The 26,909-nt window shown below is 36.6% G+C and overlaps 1 protein-coding gene across 1 annotated transcript in view; it reads left to right on the top strand.

Moving 5' to 3' along the window:
* Positions 1–26,909, top strand: part of mub (poly(rC)-binding protein mub) — a 240,601-nt gene that overhangs the window by 26,074 nt on the left and 187,618 nt on the right. The window contains exon 2 of the mRNA XM_033335441.2: positions 26,745–26,902. The gene's annotated coding sequence lies outside the window, so the exon portion shown is untranslated. The remainder of the gene's footprint in view (positions 1–26,744; positions 26,903–26,909) is intronic.

Genomic DNA, 26,909 nt, shown 5'->3' with positions numbered 1-26,909 from the left:
GCGTGATTTACAGTACATACGTGGTTTCCGTAAATGAATATTAATGCGTCTCGCATCGGGTTTCGCTTTTGCACCTTCGTTTCGGCGCCGTTTATATTCGACCGTGCGGAAACGCGACATCTTCTGTTGCGTACCGTACGATGCTTTGATAGAGGCCACAGGGAAGCAGAGGGACCGTGCAAATCGGAGGGAAGGAATTCCACGTTTGGCAAATACCTCGTTGATTACACGTATCGAACAGTCATGAATTATGCATCGAACTGGCTGCGGTTTCCATCGTGTTCGCTGCGTCACCTGCTGCTAATTATTTCCATTGTTTCGATGAAATCGAAGGTGGCTCGATTGCAATTCCAAAGGTCCATCGGTGGTCTTCCAAGTGTCATTATTGCAGACTATAGCGTAGAACAATTTGATAATTGTGATCCAGTGGAAAATCTTGGATAGTTATTACATGCATTTGTATCGAAGCTGAAAAATCTTCGTTCGTTACGTTTCCTCCTAATTTTCCCCATTGTCTGGATGAAATCGAAAGTGGCTCGATTGCAATTCCGAAGGTTTATCGGCGGTCTTGCAGGTGTGATTATTACGAATTTTTCTAGTGCTCTACTAAAGCATAGAATAATTTAACAATTGTAAAGCCAGTGGAAAATCCTAGACAGTTATTATATTTATTTGAAAACTGGAAAATATATCGTACACTGCGACAGTCGTACGAAATACCACGGCCATAAATGTAAAGAGTTAAGGAATCGTCATAGAAGACAAGGAAACACGCGAGGTGGTATTCCTATGCTTACGTTGTCTTTGTCTTTCATACGTTAAACTTGACAAATTAAAGTTACAGTATCCTGCTGAACTAATAGTTTTTCCACATAAATAGCTTAACACATTTTCACCGAAATGGTACCATTAGTTTATTAAAAAACATATGATACGTTTAAAAAAATGAAATTGGCCTTAAAATCTCCTCCACTTACCGCAAAAAAAAAGAAATAATTTGCGCCGTATGACGTGCCACTTCGAGCCAACAAATTTCTTTTGAAACATTCTCTTGATGACTTTAGTCCCTCGTGAGATACTCCATCGTTTAGACGAAACACTCCGTAGACGAAGATTCGGATAAAAAAGATACCTAATCTATTCCATTGTAAACCTTAAAACGAGTACACAGTTTCTCTCAATTTCTCCCGTCTTTCTCTCCACTCGTTTTGCCATTACACCATACGAATCTACCCCTCGAAATTATCCCTTCTTCTCAATTGCCAACGTCATTAGCAGGTCGTTACAGCATAAACGGTCGACTATACCTAACGTATACACACGTTCATTCGCCTATTTTATCCACATCAGGCAGCGGTAACGACTGTTGAAGCTGTTCTCTCATCTACGACTGAATGCACGTAAACTATTCCGCTCTACCTCTCTCGCTCTTACTGTCCATCTCACGCACTCTCTGGCAACGCTTATCTGTAGCTCCCCGAAGCCAGTCGGATGTCATCCTGTCGAGGAATCCATCATCTGGGAAGCCAGCTCATCTAGTCAAGCTAAATTGACTACGTGCACGAAATATCCTATCTGGTTGTTACCGAATGGTAGTGGGTTGCACGTGGACGAAAAGCGGCAAGATTAACGCATCTCGGGGCGAAACGAGCGGAAACGATGGTTCTCCCCATCGGTTTCCGGGGAAATACGTCCGGAATGTCGGCGCCCGTGTAACAGCCCGCGAAATAACGAGACGGAAAATTAAATCGCCTGCCCTGCTGCAACTGGCTTCTCCGGCGAAACATTGTCAATTAGTCCGGTTAAGAATTTGATCTCTTTTGCCGTGCACTGGTTCGCACGGTGGCTAACACAATTTACGATAAACGCAAAATTAGCCGAGAGTTAGACACTTGCCGGAGTTAGAGCGTTAGAATATTCTACAATCCGGACAAGGATCTCGTATCGTTTACGGTGATCGATATCTCGTTGCGAATGAAACGAATTTTTAATGAAATTATCGATAGAGCGTGATATCAACTGCAACGAGAAGCATCGCACTCGATAGAGCTTGCCTATACGAAAACAAGTCTCTGTTAGTGAAAGTCTGTACAGAATACGGTGTACATTTAATGATACATCATTATACACTTTATACATTGAAGTATTCAATGAAGTGGACATTTTTGCGATTCGAAATAATTATTGAGAGAAGAACATCGGTGTCGAAAGTTTTCGAGTGAAAGAAGAATAAACGTTTTTTACATATGAAACAATACTTGTCAATATTTACGATATCTCGCTTCAACCTCGTCTTAACATTTCCCTTAAAACATTCCGCACAGTATTTTCTCTCTATTGAAACGAGAATTGCATTAAGAAATATAAGAATTCAAAAATCGTAGCAGAATTTTAATAATCATCGATCGATCGTTTAAATCCCAATTAAATATTCTATTTAAGACGGACACATGGTACTGTTGGGTGATGGAAATGGTTAACAAAAGCTGTTCGCAATGATTCGCAAGATAAACCAGATGCTCGTAAACCACACGCCCACGATAAATTACCTAATGGTTTTATTTGCCCGGATATTATAATGGCTGTTGAATGTTGAGGCAAGTTTGATGGAAATCCAGTAGAACCTCTGGTTGTCCATGGGAAGACCAACAATGGCCGTCACCGTGCATTATGTCGAAGCTTAAAGTGTGCACGCCTCGTTGTGTTCTTGTTCGTACTTGTCCACTAATAATTTAATCGCACGGCCAAAGGAAACTTTGAACTTGTCCGTCGTTCAAACATGCTAAATGAAATGCATTGTACTTGTGTACTGGTTTGACGAGTTTAAAATTAATTCCACGCTGACGTGGCGGAGTTGAGAAACGAGGACTGGGTTACGAAGGGAAATGTGCCGCTGGGGGTCCATTAATACGTTTAATATGGAAAGACAAATATGTATCGTTTAGCTATACTTACACTCGTTCATAGGGACGATGGGGTTCGTAGGGTATTTATGGAAAGATAAAATAAATCAGAAATGTTTAATGACACGCGGTACAAATTATCAAGCGGAGATCTTTAATTCCATTTAAAACTTATAAGAAATCTCTGTATGTTTAATGTTACGTAATCACGCGATAAAAATCTTAACAATCGCGTGCGAATGAAATGAGATGAAATCTTTTAGTCGATGTTAGTATTCGTAGGAATCGTGGATTATATTTTGAGAAGTAAACGATACATATGAAATATTCTATAATGATAAATGGGAAGATTAATTAATGCCCTGTCGATTTTCTCAGTAATCAAATTAATTATAGGATTTATAGAAATTTTTGGTTATATTTCCAAAGGTAAATGTTCGGTGTGAAATTATTTTGTAAACGTAGAAGATGGTATCGTATTATGTAATTCTCTTATCGTTAGCCTAAAAGGCTAAAATAAAACTGTAACGTTCTAGTTTGTTAGAAATAATTTTTAGTTCGATTGTTTTCTATTATTTTATTCTTGGCTTTAACGACACGAAAGGAAAGTAGAGCCTGCTGAAATGCTAAAGTGTTCACGAATGTTCCTAAAAGACCTTTAAAATCGACGATCGAGCAAACGAGCCACCTGCTGAACTCTCATTGAATATATCGAGCTAGTGGATACCATTTTGAGCAATAGCAGCATTTTGTCATTACACGATTAGGGATTCTCTTTACTGCTATCGTCTTCCTGCAATGATGTAGAATGTAGATAAACGAAGATAATTTACGGTGCTTGTGGCTACGTGTATTCCATTCAAATATATCAATACCACTTTCAATTTATTTTATTTAAGTATTGTATATATCATTTATGCACTCTATTCTTTTACAAGTTTCATGTTATCGTTAACGTTCGCAAACTCGATCAACGTGTAATTAAACTTGTCGAATTTATTTTGTTAATCTGAGCAAACGAGATTAATTTCCAACTTTCAAGCTGCACATTCTTTCGCGAAATAAGATATTCTAATAATGTTTGTACAATATCGTAAAATATTTTACCTTAAATACTGCAAACGAATATATTGGAAAAATATATCATGGGAAATCTCATGCATGTCAAATTACATGCGTTTATTTTTCATTCGCAGTGTTCCCTCGACTCATACATAAATTCATTAATAGCCATGGCTTCGATTATCGAACAGTGATCGGGTAACTTTGTTAATCAACAGCGAATTGCAATTATCTTGCGGAAGCCTCTCAATGTCATGGTATTGCAAACTGTGTTATGGCGAATTATTGAATCATCGGGCTGCAGCTTGCAATTGATAATCTTGTCCTAGATATTTAGCATTCGGTTTAGCATTCGAGAAATCTGATAATCTGATTAGCAAAGTCATATTTAATTTCACGAATTTCAACCACCGTACCGTGTTGATCGATCAAGCTTCATTAGTAAATCGTGATGAATTTTCGATACAGAATGTTGACGAGTGAAACTTTTATAAAATTGGTTTATGTATTTTTGTTAATAGAACGGATATAGATATAGATAGATACATATATATATATATATAACGTAAGAAATAATAAAAGTAGAAAAGACGGAAAGAAAAGTAAAAGGAAAAGAGCAACAATAGCTACACAATATAAAATAGAAAATTAAATGTACATGGAGTTACAAAATGTCTTTAATTAGAACGTAATATAAACAAGTGTGTAAAACTTCATACAAAGATTTCATCAAACGATAAATAAAGCTACAGAAAAAATCGATTTTATCTCTGCAAATATATCGATTAATGTTAATATTCGATTAATTGGATCGCTTGATCCATATTTTACAACAGCATAGTGAAATGTGACATTTAGAAAGGACAATGTAATAGGAAAAAATAGTTCAGGAGTAAAGTATCGAAATAAAATGAAACAGATATTGCCTTTAATAAATCTCGGTGTGAATAATTTTCGATTATTTCGATCTTAGTTACAAATAAAATTCGTCCTCGAATAAATTAATTATTTCTATATGATCAGTGGACCATTTGTTCAGGATATAAAATAATTTATTTTACACAAAAATTGGTCATTTCTTTATAGTCGAATTTGTAGCTTGGCATTTAACGTCATCGATTTGTTTCAATGGAAACTAGATTTATTGAAACAGGTTTCTATCCGTTTTTTACAACTTATTTTTCACGTTTTTCAGTTGTTGGATGGTTAATGGCAATTTCATGCCTTCTTTAAATGGAGTTTAGGTGTAATCGGGCCGGACAGATTGTTTATAAAGCGAGTTAGTGCGAGATTCTTCTTTTGGATGACTACTCGCCTCGTTTCGATGAAATTCAATTTTAAGGAAGTTGCCAGGGATAGAATCACTATACTCTGGGATAAAATTTCAAGATCTCGTGTTGCAGGATTTCTCTCTCTTCTTTTAATGGTTATGTAATTCATGAATATAAAACCAAATAAATCATTTGTTCATTAAACAAAATAAAAGATTTAATTGGAAAGGAATATTAAATTTCTTATTAAAAATTTCTTATTGTAGACTTATTTTAATAATTTCGTGTTTATTATGTATTACATTCTATCGTGCTGAAACTTAATTATTGTAGGAGTTTTTCTTAATTAATTTCAACGAATCGAAAGATTTTGGAAATCTCACATCTGCTGAAGATCTTCGTCAATACGATTTTACTCGTACGCTACAGTGAAAAGTTGAAGAAAATGAATGAAATATTTCATAAAATAATCATAGGCAAAATTGACCAACGCTAACCATATCAGGTGCGGTCAAACGACTAGTTTGAAAATTTAATTTAAAGTTGTACGTTCGTCGTCATTTCTTTTATTCGTCTAACTTTGCGAACATTTTTATATTATCTGATCCAATCAATTTCTCAATTTTTGTTAATATAAGAATTTACATAATGTTAGACAAACAAAAGAAACAACATGCGCAATTTTAAATTAAATTTTGAAATGGTTCGTTCGACCGAGCCTGGTAACACACTTTCAGAGAAATCATACATCGACGATTTTATCGTACGCCGTCCAACAAAATTGCTGTGAACGCAAGCAATTCTGTCGGAATTTATATTAGATCGAGAAACATTCGAGTAATTTCAACTAATTCGGTGAAAAACCGCGAGCCAATTAACCCATCGGAAGGACATAGCACTCGTTAACATGCTAATGAGAAATTCACTGTTGCCGTAACGTAATCGAAGCACGATAATTATCAGTTCACTTTTCCTTTTGTCGGCGACCTTTTACCACGTAATTTCATCGTATCCTTTTCGTTCGTCGAATCGTCGAAGCAAGCACTGAAATTACGTGCAGCGTGTCGATCATCGAGAAAATTAACCGGAACGAAGGACGCTGGCCGGAAGGACCGGTGTCCTCCTGCCTTCAAACTTAATTATCGTCTGGCAATTAACAGGCGGTCTCTCCTCGTGAATTAGACAGTTTACGAACTGCAGGAAAGTTGGAGCACCGTCATGCCATAATGCAATTGGTCCGACTTGTGTGCTCACCTATGCGCATACGTCGTTGATTGCGTATCCATCCTGCAAATACCCGGACGCTTTTCCAACATTCTCGATCAAGCAGGTCCAACCGGAAATTGGTAAAAGCACCCAGTCATCGAGTTATCGATAAGTTAATTGTACAAAGTGTCCAGTGTCCATCTACGATGGTTATTTTCAGAGTATGATTAGAGGACGAAAGAGCTTCGCTTGTTGGCTGATGTCTCTCGTAACGAGAATTTTAGCAAAGATCAGACGTATAGCGATTACGAAAAGTATTTGTACGTATCGTATTGATTGGTATTGATGGTGGCACAATTGGAAAAATTTCAAATTTGTTTTTACCGAATGGAAGATCTATTAGTAGAAATTGTATCAGTTTTGCGTGTGAGCGAAAAAATTACTTGCTACTTATGCTTCAATCAACCTGGCCTTTTAGTTTCACGATATTGGCTCGTGTTCGGTTGTTTTGTCACACTAGTGGAAGCTTGTATTGTTCTTCCGGAATAGTGACACGTCTTGCGTTAAGTGAGCCTTGTGATGTCGTTGAAGCGACTCACGAAGATTTCTTTGTAAATTTTAGAAGACCTCTCATCTTCGAAATTTATATCCTTTTTAACGTTCTTGTAATCATATTCTGTATAATATATGATATAAGTGCTGTTAAAAATATATTGACGTTTGAATACTTTTTGTGGTCATTGTATTCTATGTACAGCAGTGATTAATTATTAATATCAACAGTTTTTATTAAACTCCAGTAGAGCGAAGTTTTGCATACATAGCAAGTCCATTCGAAGAATTCTTATAAAACTCCTGACAGCAAAAAAGAGATTTCCATAGATATTAATAAAATTGTTCTGTATCCTTAGGAAGCTCTTCCGAATTGCTTTTACTAATTGATTTACTCATAAATAGTAAATTAGTGAGAGAATTCGTTAATAGGTACTTGTTAAATTTTACAAATAATGTTAGCTCGATTATTCGTAGATACAAGAGGTAGTAAATGAACGAAAAGAAAGAACGTACAAACATTTTCATTTGAGAGATAGGATTTCTGTCCACTGCTACGTGATATCATCGATGCAACGGGTGAATTTCGCGTTGGCTCATTAATCCCAATCGCATTAGTGAAAATTTTAATGCGATAAATAGCAGACGAATCGTGCACACATATTACGAACATAACACAACCTCGATTATTTTCAACATATTGCAACATAATCCGCTGAAAAATGTACACTCATACCTCTATCTACTCCTACGTAGTATCATCGATGTAAACAGCGAATCTCCCGTTGTCTCGTTAATTCCAATCGCGTTAGTCGAAATTTTAATCGATAAAATAGTAAAAGAGTCGCGCATACAACGTAAACCTGACGCGATCTCAATTATTCGCAGCATTCTCCAGCAACTAAGAAATGTACCGAAAAGTTTCCTAAATCGGCTAAAAAAATTTACACCCGTGTCCCTATCTGCTCGCATCTAACGCCATCGTTGCAATTACTAAATTTCTCGTTGGCTTGGGATTCCGGTCGCGTTAGGAAGAGCAGAGCCGCCCCTCTCAAGCTGACAAGAGTTGCTACGTATCGGGGTCGTAGGCGGCACACCAGAGGGGTAAGATGGCAGGCAGAAAGGGAGAAACGGAGTTATTTAAAGCCTGGTTCCCTCGATCGTTTTCCTTTGCTTCACTGGAACGTGCGAGGCGTACCGCGAAGCGCGCACACGCGTCGATATCGTCGCGTGGCCGGACTTCTTCTTCTTGCACAGCCACGTTTTGTAGGCTTTTGCGGCCGGTCGCGCGAGGGCTTCGCCTTTATTGGATGAGCCCGTACGAGCGCGGCTAATTATGAGATCCCCTTAAGGCCGCCACCTCGGCGAACCGCGCGCCGCCTCGACCAAAATAAACGCGCACAGCAACCGGCTGAATTCTAATTAACTGCAATTTACTCGCCGCCGTTTCTATTTTCACGTGGTCGCGCGCGCTCCGCCCTCCTTGATCATCCTCCCCTTTTTTACTCTTCTGTTTTTGCATTTTCTGCCGTGCGCCGCTTTCTCACACTGGTTATTCCGCGACGTCTACCGCGATAACGAGGGGAAAATGTTGATCATGGGTGGATTGGCGTGAAGCATAATTGGGCCACGTTATGCAAAATCCTAGCTACGTTCGATGATCCGAAATCGAGTAAATTTAGTTGGAAGATTTGAAGTCGAGGGAAAAAGTAGCTTCTATTGGGCAAGGCAAAGTTCGCTGTATTGGAGCACTTGAGAAAGAACTTGCATAAATTGGAAACGTGCTGATAGAAAGTTGAGCTGGGAAGTTTGAAAACAATTTTGAGCATTTTAATTGAAAGACAAATCTAATAGAATAGAAGCGAAACGTTGCGTGACGCTGGTTACAAAAATATATCTTCTAAATAGCGCCAATGATTAATCCTAAATTGGATCGTGTCCATTTCTCATTATCTTGGGTAAGAAATTTTATTTAAATATTCACTTATGTTTTATTCGAGAATACTTTTTTATTCTACGTAGAATAAGAAATAACTGTCAGAATTAACGCGAGTTCGAAAAAATAATTAGTAGCTGTCAGATAGGCAAATAGGTGGATAGTTAGCGCAGCTCAAATGGATCAGTTTCTTGCGAGAAACACAGTGAACCCATTTTTCTCTCGCAACTGATTCCGAAAATGTGGACAACGGACAGAACAAAGGCAATTTTCATTCTCCGATTCGTTTGAAGAATCCTGTACCATAAACTGTCTTTTTTCCCGAGATGTAGAAGCTTTGAGCAAAAGTCAGATTTTTCTTTCTCCTGGATTCCAGTTCAGCCATAACCATGAACATTTTTGTTCTTAACGTCGATTCTACGGTTTAGCATAGCTTTTGTTACGTTATCTCCCCTAGCTATTTCATTTAAATCTGCGACACCATTTTTATGCGCCGTTATGACCCCTTTCATATTCTTCTCGTCCCATTTCCCATATTTTCCACGCTATGACACCTTTATCCTCGAGAAAAGAAAGAGTCCGATAATTTCGACCGATGTAACTTAACTTATTAAGAATCAACCAATGCTTTGTCATAGTGTGTTACACACGATGTTTAAATTTTTAAATTTTGCATCTGATATAGATTTGCCATTTGGTCATAATTATCAATAGAATCGTAACTGATTTTATTTGTAGTCAAGCGATTTGCAAGTTTTCTGCGAAATAACTATAATAAAAAAATAATCTTATAACGTAAGAGTTGTTCCATGTGGGTTGGCAATTCATTGCTAATTAAAGATTACAACATTATAGGATGCGTACTGTATTTAACTAAATTTTTGTTATTTCGAGGGTTGCTAGGTTTCTGCATAATATGACTCGCAAATGACTATCAAATGACTAGGAATGTCACAAAGTAGATTTATTGGGAAAATTAAATTTTGATTAAAATTGAATTTTAACACCTTAGAAGAGGAAGAACGCAACTAAATGTATCGTTCATAAAATAAAGTTTATAACCTACGTAGATATCGTAGGAAAAAATTAATAAAACATGATGTGTTTTTATTTTGTTTTGTTCCAATACAGAGTGAGGAATCTTTATCTTTAATCAATACGTTAAAATATTTTATGGAAGTTTGATGATCTTCAGAAGTGTAGATGAAATAATAATTTGGCTATGATGTACATTTCAAACGATAATCAAGATATTATCTCTATTATCGTTTTATCATCGTAGCGATTTATTGAAGATTTTTAAAATGATATCGTTAATTATCAAAATTAATTTATTTAGGAAGAATGATGTTTATTTGGTGACTAAAATTTCGGCCTCTCTGATACGGTGTTAATTAATGGCGATGTAATAAACGAGTAATTATGAAACGATCAAAGATAGACTAATTAAAATATACGAAGTTAAGCAAATGTTAACAAACATCGACTCGCTAATGAATATTAATAGAGGAATCCAGATAAATAAATTAGAATGAAACACACGACTATAATCTATTATGCAAACCATTCTTCGTTATTTACAAATAAAATATCCTACGATTATATTTTAATATATCTACAATCTAAACTCACAATTTATTGATTCCATAAGAACATAGCAATCATTACCTTCAACAATTTACTATTAACTCACATTGCTACTATATTATCACTCTATGATATCTATGATATCTATGAGACATTTAAATATGAAAAATGTAAAATATAATACAAATATAAAAACACGAAAGAAATTTCGATTGAAATTTTGCTTTTTCAGCTGTATTGGTAAAAATCTAAATTTGAATAAACATTTACAGACTAGTTATTGATCGAATCCATCAAATACAATACACGAACAGCGGTACATATTTCGAATCAAATTCAAATTTGAACAGTAGCACATATCGATCAGATATTCTTCGCGTATCTCGATACAACCTACAAATCGCCCATCTTGCGAGTTCTTTTCTCCCTTTTTCGTCACTCCATGTATCTTCGCCGTGTCCAATCGACCAACCTCCATTACCTTCTAACGTTAGCATTAAACTTCGCCTCTTCTTCCACACGATATCCACCCTTCTACGCCATAAGATAAAACAGCTTGCCAAGTAACACTTCACAGCTCTGTAACGCGTCCTTAAGCCGAGTCGCGACACCGTATAATAGCTGCTTCGTTTCCTTCGGTCAAGTATCACGCTTCTTGCTCATCTGCGTGCGATCCACTCTTCATCTACCAACTATATTCTACGCAACCTACAACCCGCGTTATCGTATTCGTCCGATTTACCTTTGCGCTTTTCCCACACCTCGCAATCTCCGCTTTCTTTCTTCTTTTTTCTTTTTTTTTTTTCATCGAGGCAAGCTAAAACTAAAGTGACGGAAGCTGGTCGTGGATCGCTCCGAATTACAGTCATACAAGAAAAATTTTTAAAAATAAGCGATGTCTCGATCGAGGACGCGGTTAACCAGCCACTTGAACCGCTATAAGATCGTTTTCGAGCGATCAATCGGCTTAACGATCATCTTGCAAATTGATAGCTATTCAAACATCTCGACCAACAAACGAATCATTGACGAAGCGCGGACCCCCGTTTATTATCCTGTTCTATCGTTAGGCTCACGTTTCTATGGAAATAAAGCCTTCAGTCGAGAGGAATAATAGAATATTCCGCGTTCAATTATCGAGCAAGCCTTGCTGTGTGCATAAGCTGGAAGGGAAAAGATGGCTCGGAATTGGTTGAATTGCTCTTTCTCCGACCTTCTCGGCGATCGGAAATCCTCATTCTTTTGAACGTGGCTAGAGCACATTCGAACGTCTGATTTGGTTGCTTCGTTACGTGCTCGCTGCAGATCCGATTCCTACGATGCTGTGCGCCGCGGAATAATTTTCCTGGAATATCTGGCTTATTGCATATTATATATTCCGCATATTTTTATGAGTGCTACATGCTCCTGGGGAGTTCCTGAAACATCCTGTAGAGAGAGAGAGAGAGAGAAAGGGAGACAGGGAAAGAGGGAGGTTTGTGATACGAACGGATTCAATGTTTATGGTGGTCATAAAGTTTGCTCTGCTGGCTGTGTTTCTCGTATGCGTCGCCTATATTTTTCACGTCACGACCGTATCGTGCATTTACCATTGCGATCGTTGTACGATCGAATTTTTTTGACGTTTTGCGTTTGTCTAACATTATCGTTAAAATCGTTTATGTATAACGTGACTCAAGTCTTTCGGTTATTTATAATTACTCTATTTTAAAAGCTTCGTGTTGTCGTTAAAACAAGAAATGAATCAGACGAGCCTGTTAAAAGAAACTAAAGTGGTTTCTACTATTTTATTAACAAACTGATTGATTTTACAAACGTTTCTCTTGGAAATATTTTCTCGGTTTAATTCGCTGAACGTTGAAAATTTTGCAGAAAAGTTAGACGAGCTGCGGATTAGATTTCGCACACGAGCTTAATAATTTAAATGGCAAGGACGATTTTACAACGATGGGATTAAAAATGGTCACATTAGGGTCACGCGGGTTTTACCACTCGCCGGAAAGCATAAATCCGGAAAATCCATTTTCGTCACGGTTCATATATCAAGAAACACGGTTCTATTAAACGAGATTCCACGCGTTTCCCTTTCGTCCTCTCGTCTATTTGGCTACATTTGCCTTTTTCACGAAATAAAAAAATCCCGCCCCGAACGACCGTGCTTTATCTCTTTTCGCCCATGCGTTTCGCGAAATTTCAAAGAAAATCCTGCTTTAAGTAGATACACGTCCTCGCTGCCTTTCAACTCCGTAGGGAATCATACGAATATAAATCGTTTTATTGCTGTCTCGCTTCAACGCGATCACATCGACCGTCGTCTTCGTTTCGCAATTATGGATGAAAAGTTATGCTTCGCAATTATTTCGAATTCTTCCGTGTAGCTGATTTCTCTACCGAAATTGATACTTTTCATGGAAGAATTCTCATTGAATTTAATGGAATTACAGAGGGTTGATACGACTTGAATAGGATTTGTCCACGTTAACAATTTTCATCGAAATGCATCTTCAGGAAATGTTGTTTGTCTACGAAATATTTAACATGCAGGAGACTGAAATGAGAAAGTGATTCGAGTAGAATTGGTCGAGATTGGAAATTTCCATTGAAGTGTATTTTTAGGAAATGTGGTTGATTATATCCGATCAAAAGGATCGGGAAGTTAAAATAAAATTAGAAGTAGTGTTTCGACCGTTCGCGGAGAGACGCGATCGCGAGAAAGCACGTCAACGGGAGTCGTAAATTCCCGTTGCGATTAGATAATCGACGCCACGAACTGATCGATCCCCTGATTTCTGTTACGATAATAGGGGTGGTTCAACTGAGGTTACACTGAATTAACGGGTATAAATTAACGTTTATTCCAACAACTTTGTAAAGAAGGTAATTACACTGATGCGTATGTACAAGTTAAGTACGTGATTCATTTAAGGATAGGAACCCAGTGATGACATGTTGACTATTCTAACGACGAAGAATTTTTTTTTTTAATGATGTTTATTTAGTCCAAGATACAGTTTTAGATACATATTGGTATTCACAATAAACGTTGAATTTTTGTAATGATGTGTTAGGCAAAGGTACCGATACGCGGCGGTACGACGTAGCCATGCTACATTATGTGCTTTACATTTTTCGTGTTTAATACAATAACGATGAAGAATAAGTGAGGTAAAGTGACGATGCTGTGTCGGAGGAAAGCCAGTCGTGGGTGGGTCTAATCTACAAGAAAGAGCTGATTTGTCAAGGGCAAGGTTTCATTGGGAGAGTGAGGGAAAGACTTCGTTGTCAATTGGTTAATTTTCTAGGTTGGTTGGTGAAGAAGGGTGCTAACCGCCCGCGAGAGAGAGTTGCTAGTGGGAAGCATCATACGTGAGAAAACTAACTTTCCCGTAGTATCAATAAGCTTTAGAAACAATTCAGTAAAGAGATGTTTGTTCGGTCTGAAGGACCTTAGCTAAAAAAATTCCTGAGATTTATGGGTCCTTAAGACTATTGAGGATACGTAGTAAGGATGAGCGGACATCTGATTCCCATCTTGCCCGCGGTGTGCGGCCTGGTCTAGGTAGAGTGTCGCCCGACGTAACAAGTAGATCGTGGCTATTTATGCAAATTAGTATTTTTATGAGTATAGCGAAGAACATGGAGTTTAGGTATTTTTTGTATACACTCGTTTTGTTCATTGAATATTATAAGGACACTGTACTTTGGATATTTCATACATTTCTACACGTATTTTCATACATTTATACCGTGTGTGTTCGTTTCTAAATCTTCAAATTTTCCACAAATACATAAGAATTCATGGTCCAATTATAAAACTAATGTTACATCTTCGTACATTTATGAGAAATTTAGCTGCTCGTAAATGCACAAACTGTAAATACGCCATATATGAAAATGTGCAAAGTGTGTCTATAGTACTCCTTGCAATATTTGCAAAAACAAGACAAATCTCTGTATTTAACTGGACTCATAAAAGCACGAATTTTCAACGACCACCCATACGCGATAAAAATACAACTTCTCGAAAACATTCACGATTCAATCGTCGCTTCTCTTAACTTTCCAACTGTGAACAATTTCAACTTCTGAGTGGTTCACATAGCTCGTATCTACTACTTGCTGTGCACACGTGTTCGTCGAGGAAAAGATGTAGCAGGATGAAGAAAACAAAGCCGCGCTCGTAATTTTCATCGGTCCGCACATAAATTCGTAGATGCAGCTATTGCCGGGCGTAACGACGTCTAAAAAGCTCAGGACGGGACGAAAGGTTTATAAAACGTGCTTACCCCTTTCCCCAACCGAGTGACATCATAAAACGAGAAGGGTGCATCGTGAAATTCGAAAGGGCGACGGAAGGCTTTTTAGCTGAAGCCGCGGCTGTGTTGCTGGACCTCAAACAGTTGCTCGTAAAATGTCCTTTTAGACGAGGCTCCATCGTCGGGAAAGTAGAATGAACGTCGCCGAATAGTCAAAGAAACCGATGCAATTGTACGGAGAATCGTACAATCGGTTGATTAAAATTATTTAAGAGAATTGTTTTGCCGTGAGACGTAATTAAGTGAAGGACTTGGGAGAGAAACTGATGGACTTCACATTTTGTGAAAAAATTCTTGATTTTATTATGTTCTTTTTACTTTTTCATTTTCAGATACACAAAGTCGATACTCGCTTCTAGGAAAAAATGATAAGATTTGTATAAGATCGTTTATCCCGCGAATATGGCACAAATAATAGAAAATTTTCAGAATTACAAACCACCTCGTTACCCTATCTGACATAGAATCTGAAAATTGTGACTGAGAAGTCTATCGTACGACAGAGCCTTACACAGAGAGAAAGTATCAACACTTGCAGAACTAATATTCCCATCTGCAATGAAATATCCAAATCTGAAAGTCATCGAGCTCTGGAAGCTTTAAAAAGGGAGCATCGAATTTCCAGGAAAATCAAGAGCTACGAGATGGATACTCGATCGGGGACGATCTTGTACAGGGAAAATGTGTCAGTTTCCAGGACTTTGCAGCAATATCTCTATCGACTTATCCCCAACCAAATATCCAAATCTCAGCATCCAAGAGCTGAAAGCTCTTAAAGGAAGAATCGCATTTCCAGGAAAATCAACCGGTTCGAAATGAATACTTCAGCATGAAAGGCGAAGGCAATCGCAATCTGTTCGAACCAAAACGCTCGAACGAGCTCCGGCGTACAGCCGCAATCGGCCTGGTAACCCATAAAGTACCACGCGAAATTATACGATCGTTTCAACGCGAAAATCGCGGTCGAGATCTATCGACCCTTTCGTACGGTCTCGTCTCTGGGACATCGAGCTTGGCTTTCGTTTCTCTTCGGAGAAACTTTGAGTATTTCGACGCGAGGATCACGGTCGAACGCGACGACGAGGCCAAGAAGGCAAAGATATATCGACCCGTCGTTTCCGTTCTCCAGAGTACGGTCGTCAGATACGCTGCAGAACGAACTTTTCTGATCTGCCATTGTGTCGCGAGAGCCCTTCACGTTTCGCGAGAATTACCTTCCCTCTCGACCTTCTATCCGCGCCTTCTCCATTGGCTCTTTTCTCTCTCTCTCTCTCTCTCTCTCTCTCTCTCTCTCTCTCTCTCTTATTTTCTTGCCTATTTTTGCCGCGAAGTAAAAAAACAAAAGAGAGAAATTGATGGATGCTACGATTTTGTTTTACGTAGTTGGATCACGTTCGATGGACTTGAGGAAGTGGAGAAATTTTTTTTTACTGTCTAATACGTTTTTTATGTGGGCAAGGTAATATTAATTAGAAATAGTATACTAAAATGTATATATATTTTGCTTATCTTCGTAATAGGACTGTGGTTATTTATGAAAATTCATATTTCTATGCGAGTAATTAAAACGGTGGAGTTTGCTGTATTTTGTTATGGATGATTATTTTATTTATTAAATGTTATAACGGGTGTTATAGGTTCGCTGTTTCGTATAGTCCTGCGCATTCCCCCACTTAGCAATTTCCTATAATAATGCAGCAAACTCCGTGTTCCAGTTATAACTAGGAGAAACAGCTGATGACCATTTGGCAGTTGTCTATTTTTCATTGTATTCAAGTATTCAAGTATTCAAGATACAAGTTCATAATTTGCAATATTATCCTACTTGCACGATTTTACCAAATCTATGAGTCAGAATCGGAAATAGAAGGTCGTTTTAGCGTTACGTATACCTGCACTTTCCAATTCTATTATTCTTATTTTTCGTTCGTTATGAGGACACTTAATAAATAGAATTTTTTTCAGGAAATCTGTGTTCGATAAACATAATTTAACAACACAATGACGATTCACCGTGTATACGTAAAACAATTTCCTATTTTCCTCGTGAACTCCTATCATCGTTAATCCGATTCTTTTCTAAATTAAAACTGCACGTTTATAAAAATCATCAGTCCAGCAAACAGACAATATTCCGTGCTGCCTTCAGACACATTTTAAAACACGTCCTGAGCACCGTCGATCACCCACCTGTCATCGACAGCGAGGCTCGCTGAGTCGTTCGGCGTTTCGATTGTTCCGCCAACCATAATTGTCTGGCTCGCATCCACGAAACTCCCTGGTCCAACGTTCGCTGGATCGTTTAAGCGTAATTAAAGGAGAAGCAGGGGGGAAAATTCGCGGACGTCGAACTCGTTCTATGAACTTTGTTTCGGGGATCGAGGTCCCCAAGACAATGGGCGGACGCGGGCGATAAGAGGCGGAGGAATTCGAGCTTGACAAATTGAAACGACTGAATCTCTGTTTCACGGTCGAAGGTGTAAGAATAATGAAATATAAAATAAAGAGGCAAAGTGTGGTGGTAGCTGGACGTGAAACTGTATTGTTAGATGGCAGAATTGTTTTAGGGAGTGAAGCATACGACGAAAGTTTAGCGAAACTAGTATCGAAAGAGTAGGATTAAATTAAATTGGGAATGTGGATTAATTATTATCGATGAAATTCGCAGAGACTTTATAGGGAAAATTCTACTGAAATTTTTCTACAAAATGTGGAAGCCAGACGCGAGACTGTGTTGTTAAATGGCAGAATTGTTTTGGGGGATGAAAGTAATAAGAGTTTGAAGAAATTATTATCGAAGGTCAAATTAAATTAACAATATGGGTTAATTATTATCGAAGTCCAAATTAAATTAGCAATATGGATTAATTATTATCGATGAAATTCGCAGAGACTTTATAGGGAAAATTCTACTGAAATTTTTCTACAAAATGTGGAAGCTAGACACGATATTGCGTTGTTAAATGGCGGAATTGTTTTGAGGGATGAAAGTAATAAGAGTTGGAAAAATTATTTTTCGATGATTAAATTAAATTAGCAATATGGATTAATTATTATCGATGAAATTCGCAGAGACTTTATAGGGAAAATTCTACTAAAATTTTTCTACAAAATGTGGATGCTAGGCACGATATTGCGTTATTAAATGGCGGAATTGTTTTGAGGGATGAAAGTAATAAGAGTTGGAAAAATTATTTTTCGATGATTAAATTAAATTAGCAATATGGATTAATTATTATCGACGAAATTCGCAGAGACTTTATAGAGAAAATTGTACTGACATTTTTCTACAAAATGTGGAAGCTAGACACGATATTGCGTTGTTAAATGGCGGAATTGTTTTGGGGGATGAAGGTAATGGAGAAATTATTCTGGAAAGAGTGGGATTAAATAGAATTAGGCATGTGTATTAATTATTATCGATGAAATTTGAAGAGATTTTATATGGAAATTTCTATTCGAATTTTCGTATAAAATGTGGAAACTGGACGTGAAACTGTATTGTTAACTGGCAGAATTGTTTTCGCAGTGAAGTTAATAAAAGTTTGCAGAAATTATTATCGAAAGAGTAGGATTAAGCTATGTTAGGAATGTATATTAATTTCTGATGTACGATGAAAGTTGAGGAGATTTTGTAGAGAAATTTCTATGCAAATTTTTGTGCAAAATATGGAAGCTGAACGAGAAACTGCGTTATTAAATGGTAAAATTGTTTTCGGGTAGGTAATTGAAATTTCAGGGAATTATTATCGAAGAAAGAGGATTAAGTTAAATTAGAAACGTGTATTAATTCCTATTAATTTTTGATGCACGATCAAATTTCAAGAGATTTTAGAGAGATGTCTCTGTACGAATTTTTGTAGCAATTTTATGCAAATCTGTAGTATTTGATTTCACTGGAATCTCGAGATATGCAGTGACTATGAAGAAAATAACATACATTTAAAAAATTGGAATATTTCTCTATAATAAATAGAAATATTGATTGAAAAATATCAATGAAAGAAATTAAGCGATCAGAGAAATAGTTATGTAAATGTTTAAAATATATGCACAGTAGAAATTAGGAAGCTTCGCAGAAGCAGAATTTTCTGAAGTACATTCCAACCTACTTGTGCAAGCTTCAGACCTCTGACATTGTTCCACTTAACAGCGAACCCGAAATACATACTGCTTGACATAATTAGAGCTCCACTTTCATAGAACAAACTAAATTTCAGATATTAAAAAATAAGAACATTCACAATTACAGAATTTTTACCAAATATTTCATTACAAAATTACAGCAAGCTTTATTCCACTTAATTTAAGTGTATCATCTCTACAAAAATTTCTATCATCGAGATACCAACACAGTTTTTAAGATTCTAAGAAACTTTATAAAATCTTTCATACATTTATAATTGATATACCGTGTGATCGGTGAAATATCACCGCTTTACAATTAATCCGGCTCTTTCTATATTTTATTCGCGCCAAATATTATTTTCACTTTGCGATCTCTGATTAAAATTAAATAATTCTACATTGTGAGAATGTGCGAGTGAAAAATCTGAGTCAGGAACGTTTCAATCGTCGTTTCTGCCATCGAAGAAACACTTGAACCCTAAAAAACCATTCGCCGTATATTCCGGTGGAAATTTTTCTACGAGTCGCTCGAGCTTTCATCCAACCGGAATATTTCGTCAACGAGAGACGGCCTGTCCCATTGAAATTTATCGGCGAGCGAGCCTCGCGGAATCGTTTCACCGTTCGTTAAAGTCGAAACTCTAAATCAGATTTGGCGTGGAACGCGCGTAACTCACAGGCAGCCCGTGAAAGCCACGCGTCTCTGACCCGTTTCTTTAGAAACCGATTCCTCCGCCGATATCCACGAATTTTCATCTACCGGTTAATTCGACATGGCGATAAATCTCCGCCATGCCGAGATCAAAAGTTCACGAATCGTTAACATTGTGAGTTACGAACCGCGTTTATGATGCAAACGTTTTGTCTGTTTTTCGGCTTACAGATCCATTTCCTACTCTTCGTCGAGGATTTTTATATTTTGTTCTGTTTTAATTCATTATTCACCATCATATTATATTGCTATAAATCGGTTTGGGTTCAGCTTTATTGAGATATTGCAGGCTATAGGTATTTAATAAAGCGATATTAAAGGGTAGGTCCGGTTTTGTATTTATTGGAATTAATTAAGAATTTTAACGTTCAATTGAAGTTTCGTAAATTATCTTCCAAACTGTACGATGTTGATATCGTTAACGCTTAAACTTTAAAATCCCAAGCTCGTCAGTCTACAATTAAATTCACTTTACTATCCCTTAACTACTCTTAATTTTCTGTCGTTTCGAATTTCGAGCTCTTTGCGTGAAATTCTGCATCGAGAACTCGATGAGTAATAATCTTGAGAAAATCTTTTTTCGAAAGTTAAACCTATCGATCGTTCACTTATTCGTACATTTTCACCTGTAACATGTTGTTTGGTTTCTTCAATGAACAGCCATCGATAACGAATATAATTGCGATAAATATTTTTAATGTTTTTGTTAATTTCCAGCATTATTTGTGTAGAGACACTTGGCGCGAAAATCAGCATAAACAAAGAGCTTTCCCGTTGTCGAGCATCCCCTCGCTTTGTTCGCGATAGATTTGGAAATGGAAAATCGAGAGATGAATGGAATCGTTAACGTTCGGCGAATTATCTCGTCAGCCCAATTAGTAATTAGGAAAATCCGCGTGCAAGAGCGGCGCGTGCCAGAACAATGCGGAAAAAGCGGCGGCAACGTTCAACAAAACAGAGTTTTCAATCTGTTAGATCAGTGGGCTGACACGCCACGCTCGAATTAAATTTCATGGTTGATTGCTGCTGAAATTACCTCGCGGTTTACGCTCTGTTTTATGCGTGAATACAAATCGCGTTTCCTGCTATTATTCAAATTATTTCTTCCCTCGCCTCCTGTTATTTCGATCTCCTGTTTCCATGAATTTCGTTACCTGTCCTTGTTTGTCTACACAGTATGGCTCATAAAAGTGTTCGAACACTTGTTGACGCGTTTTACGAATAGGTGTATTACGTGTTTTATACGAAGCGTTTCGAAATTTTATTAGCAGTCTATGAAATTTAACGAAGCTTCACTGTCGTGATACTTTTAGGGAAACCGTGGTAAAACCGGCGGTTTAACACTAGAACTACCGATAGTTAACGCGAAGCTATTTCTACCAAAATCGACCAAAATGACTGGTCTTTAAAAAATACGTAATAATATTTATTGATTTATTACTTTCTCACAGAAGGAATTCCATATTATGTAGTACATTTTTGGCATTGTTAATCCCTTTGGAACCATGAACTCTAAACGAGAATTGACAAAATTGAATTTATAAAATTGTAGAACCGGTCATTTTGACAAAATTGAATTTATAAAATTGTAGAACCAGTCATTTTGACTGGTGTGGTGTTGCTAGTGTTAGCATCTGGCGATCGATCCGGAATTTCCCTGATATCTGATATCATCGTATTAAATGATACGCGGTAAAAATTGTCAAAACGTGTGGCAAGTTATACAAAATGAGGAAACTAGTTAATTGGGCTTCGATAAACAAATTGCAGCACCCTTTCGCATTTTGACAAGTACCAGTTATTTTGACTGGTATTGGTAAGTAGCTTTGGTACAAAATTATTTTGAGTTTGAATACATGAAAAATAAAATAAAACTCATTATATTATTCTCTTAGTTATCGTTACGAAAGTCATTACATCATTGGGGAAGAATATAATATGAAGTAGGAATTTTAAAATAAAATTGTAAAACCAGTCAATTTGACTTGTGTGGTAGTTTTGGTGTTAATCCTCCACCGTTCTCCATTTTCGCGACTTAACGCGCCCCTTGCGTGTCAAATTGATACGGTGGTGAAGCATGAATGAAGCGAGGTGATAAATAATTAATTTTACTCTTTGTCGTTTGCATGCGTTCTCCTTCAAAGGTATCGTGTTTCATTCGCACGTGAAAGTCAGAAGGTTTCAGAAAAATTGTTCGACAAACGGTCGAATAATATAATACTTTAGCTGGAAATTGCGTGAAATTGATACGAAGCGTTAGGAATAAAATGGCATACGTGTGAAACTAATGTACTTGACTATTTCGCTGGCGCCGTTTGAGGAAAAGTTCGCTGTTTACGTTTCAAATTCTCAACACGTTACATAGTGCGACAGATATTTCACGGACACGTATCTTGTCTATTGGAAGTGGTAAAACTTAATGTGCAATTTTATTTCGATTTCGTTATTTATAGAAATATATAAAATATAGTCTGTATAACATGTAGTAGGTGAGGCTCTATTTTTTATGTATTAGTAATAGTTAATATCGTAAATATAAATTATCGAATAGCTTATATTTAGTAGATCAGACTAGGTTCCATCTTTTTTAATTATATTCATAAAAACTTGTGGCTTCTCCACGTAGAAATTCACAGTCTGCTCGTAAGTGATAGCGCGTGCAGTACGAAAAAACGTCTTCAGTTTACTCGTCTGGTATTGAACAGAAAGAAAAAGAAAGAAATCTAAAAGAGGAGCTACATTTCAGAAAATCAAACGCTGCCGAAACGCAGTTTCCAAAATAGGGGAAAAAGCACACGCGAATATTTCGTGAACTTCGTGAAAAATATCGAGCATTCGATTTGAAGGATCCTCGATTCAATTTGCAGTTGGAAGTTAACATAGAGTGGCGATGGAGCAGGTACGCGATGTAATTTCATATAATCTGATGAAATCTGATAAAACGCAGTCGGTCAGAAGTTTAAGCAACCAACCCTCTGTCATCGCGTATTTCTCGTGACATTATTTCTTGAATTTGTCTGTGTTTACTTGTGGCACAGGTTTATATGTATAGCATAAAACATTTTGGAATTTCGTTTGCGCCATAACGAAAGACCATGATTATTGTGTTAGTAAAATTGAAAATTTAAAACCAATACAAAAATGCACATAAAAGTTACAATACACTGTACGTTCTGTCTCTTCAGTTATTTCCATTTAAAGTACAAATTTGCTTAAAGATCAATCTACTCACAACTCGTGGTTAGATTGCTGATTTTCTGGTACATTTTGTAAGAAATTGTATCGAGTAATTATAATGTGAAACAAATTTCTATTTTTATTATATTTAGGAGCTTGAGATTCTTGTTTCTTGAATTATCGTAAAGACACAAATTTGCACAAAAATCGCGGTCCATTCGCGACTCGTAATTATATCGAATTTATAAGAAATTATATCGAATGCGTATAACGCCCGCAAATATAAAAAACATGGAAAATGATAAAACTATGTAGCATCTGGAGTGTAAAATAAATTTCTATTTAACTGCTATCTCTTGACTTGCATTCATTAAAATATAAATTTGCATGAAACTGCGCAGCCTGCTCGTAACTCATAGCTCATCCGCTTCTTCTTTCAACTTGAATCGAATCGCTTTACATTCAACACCACGCGACTCTTCTTTAACCTCGACTTCTCGCTGTTAATTTAAAAAGACACCGGCTAAACGCTTACAACTCGTGGCACGGTGTAATTAACAAGGCGCGAGTCAGCCCTGTAGTGACTGTGATTACAAGCTCGTCTGTTTCATCCTCCTTTCTTCGTCTCGTCCTTTTTTCCTTCCTTCTTTCTTTTCTCTTTTTACTCTCTTTTCTTCGTTGCTTGAACGATACCCGGCTGTAATTATACCATAAATTTTAATCGCCCCCCGCCCACCGCCTTGCACTCTTTCTTATAGACTTACTCGTTCATTTATGCCGTTTCATGAACGACAACTCGCCACGACAGTGTCTATCTTGCTTGCCATTCGCTTCCCGACGAGAGAGGATCTTAGTTGAATTATGGAGGATTTAATTAAAAGTAGGAAAGACACGCTAGTGTAATTGTGCGAGCCTTTGCCGGTTCCTCGTCATTTATGAGATCGTTCATGATGAACAGAGAAGAGTTAATCCGGTGTCGTTCCTCCTCCTCCTCTTTTTTTTTTTTTTTTTTTTTTTTTTTTTTAGGGGGATAATTACGTTACGTTGTGTTTTGATACGCGTGGTGCAGGAATAAAGTGACTTCTGTACTCTTTAGAGACTTTAAAGAAGCTGTAGTACAGTTTAGTAGAGATCGTTGAGAGTTTCTTAATTTAGTATGAAACCTTAATTTTATCACAAGAGGTCCTGTATCGTTGATAACTGCAAAAATCGAAACGATTAAAATCCGAGAATTCTTTGGTAATTATAGTCGAGGTTAAGGAATAAAAATGAATTTCTTTGGCATTGGTAAGCTTTTAAACTGAAACGTTACGTTTAACCACGACATAGTACTCATCTCATAACGTGTATGTAGTATATAGACAAGCTCACTGTATATTATATTATATATTACACACACGTAACACAAATTACGAGATATTTAGTGTATCAAGTATGCGAATATTCGACAGAGATCACGAAAATGTTCAAATAGTATTGTAAATTTATCGAGTAATATTGAATAGTGGTATCGAATAATTGTGTTGAGTAGATTATTATCAATAAGCCTGGATATTCAGTGGTGCGATTTTTTAATTCATACTATGTGTTTAAGATGCTGTATACTAACTGTTTACTACATATATGTTTATAACAAATATCTCGTAACTTCTATATCAATTTTTAAATTTTACCGATATGATCACGATAGTCGTGTCTCGTTACAGTGCTAATGAAATTACGAAATGTTTTATCTAACACGCGCAATTGTATCACGAAAGTTGCCTCTGATAAATGTTGCAATACTTTGGCGAATCATTTCGTGTACGTGTTTCGGGCGTTAAATCGGTGTGCAGATATAGCCGTTTAAAATTTCAATGGAGATCATGAAACTTAATTATCCACACAATGAAAATCCTCTCGATCACCTGCGTAATTGAACGAGCAAACTCGACGAGCCGAGTAATCGTGATTCCGGGAATAATTAATACCAAATACGCACGGCCGACTCGTAGCTTACGAGATCAGCTTATGATATCGTAAGGAAATAAGACTAGATCGACGCGAGGGCGAACGAGACTGTCGACAGCCAGCAAAGTTGCTAACGACTCGTTCGATAACGAGGTTTACTAAGCCGTTTTAATTAACACCGTTTGCGTCCTACCGTGTCACCGGTCCCGTTAGCTTCATCCGAGACTGGGAGGATCGGTTTCCGCGAGAAAATCTGGAAAAATTCATAATTAGCGGCCAATCGATAAGGGAACATGGTCTGGCTAGAATCAGATGGCGAGGATCGCGAATAAACGAGAAGGAGGCAGCTTTTTCTTTGCTTCATTTTCGGAAGTAACGAGGAAAGCAATTAATTCGTTAGGCTGGTTGTTACTTGTAATATTTATAATTTATCAAATGCTGTACTTGTTACATTTATTAAGCATTAAGTAGTTATGGTATAGGTGTGTAAGTTTATTAAAATGTAGATTTTTTCCTTTTTTTATTGATGAGGAACGAAGAAATTAATTGGTTAGGTTAATCGTTACTTATCTTATGTAGAACTCATTAAATGTCATATTTGTTACATTTATTAAATGTGAATTATTATTAAAATGTATTGGATATTTCGTACATATTCATGAATGAATTATATCTGTTAACGAGTAAATTAATCGCATTAAAATTTTTAGCGATTATCAGTTTTCTCGTAGACAAAATTCCCACGAATTTTGATGATTTAATATCATGTAAGCTAAATTTAATATTATTAAATTTTGAATATTCGCACGACTAATACGTATTGGCGACTAATTGACCACTTAATTGATTATAAATTACACCAGTTAATTTGGGAAATTTTTTCTTATGAATTGTAAAATACGTATAAATATTGATAGACATTTTAATGAAATTAGTACATTTATCTTCGTTTGGGTTTCATTTGATTGAATACAGTTGTAGTTGAGTATATTCAAAGCTGGTGGATTTAAACCATGTCGTTCTGGCAAGTCTAACGACGTGTCATTAGATCCCTAGCGAAGCTGGGTGTAATGCCAGGGAAACGTTGAAATTCAGTTCAAAAGGACGTGGATTACATCTGAAGGTAGCAAGCACTCTAAATCCTGTAATAATACAACCTTCGAAATTCAAATATCTCGAATGTTATCGTTCTTAAATTAATCATTTGCCACATGAATATCAAATACATATTTACCTGCAACGATCAGTTATAAGAACCAGTCTATTAATATTTTTAAATTCTTAATCACCGCGAATTTTAAACCTTCGAGGCTTTTAGAAATTTAAACCTTAAAACCGTTAGAGGGGTGAAATTTCACCCTATGCGAATTTTTAAAAATATTATTTTCCAAAATATTATCTTCCTCTAAATAATATACACACAATCTTACTTATAACTGCTGCAAACAATAACTTTTTTACTATTCGTTTAATATCGAATATAATGATAATAAGAATTACCACTCTTCAAATTCCATTGGCGTTAACATGTTTTCTATACTGCGATTTTTTACGCAGATTCATATTTTCACGAAATCAATAGAAAATATAAAAATGAAATTAAGGTTTGTTTCATCCGCTAAATATTATTTTGAATATCTCGTATGTCTATTCCGTTTCACTTATACAAATTATCCAGAAATGTATAAATAACCGCAGTCTAGCGATAACAGCTTTTAAATATTAAAATCAATATATTTCGCGTAAATACTAATTTTGTATTTCTTTGAATCGAAAGTATGTCAACTGATATAAGACACTATTGTCGGAAAACATACATATGCAACTATATCTATAAGGTATTTTATAAAAAATAAAAAATTTTTACTACGATTGCGGGATAACATTTTTAATACAATTGTCGATATTTGAAGTAGATTTTCTAATTTGCTCGTTTAATTGCAGGTTTGTGCGTTGCGCGTGCTTACGACTTGCAAGACCACTTCCATGCTCATCGTTCGAAGAAGCTTCCATGTTCTGAAGCTTAGCTGAGGACGATCTATTTGTTCTTGTGAATACATTGTGGACCAGGTGCATTAATTCGTGACGTTTAAGGTTTCTACGTGAGTA

This window comes from Bombus vancouverensis, chromosome 15, assembly GCF_051014615.1.
Source record: "Bombus vancouverensis nearcticus chromosome 15, iyBomVanc1_principal, whole genome shotgun sequence".
Classification (NCBI taxonomy): domain Eukaryota; kingdom Metazoa; phylum Arthropoda; class Insecta; order Hymenoptera; family Apidae; genus Bombus; species Bombus vancouverensis.
The sequence above is the reverse complement of the archived record's forward strand: the minus strand, read 5'-3'. Positions and strand labels throughout refer to the sequence as shown.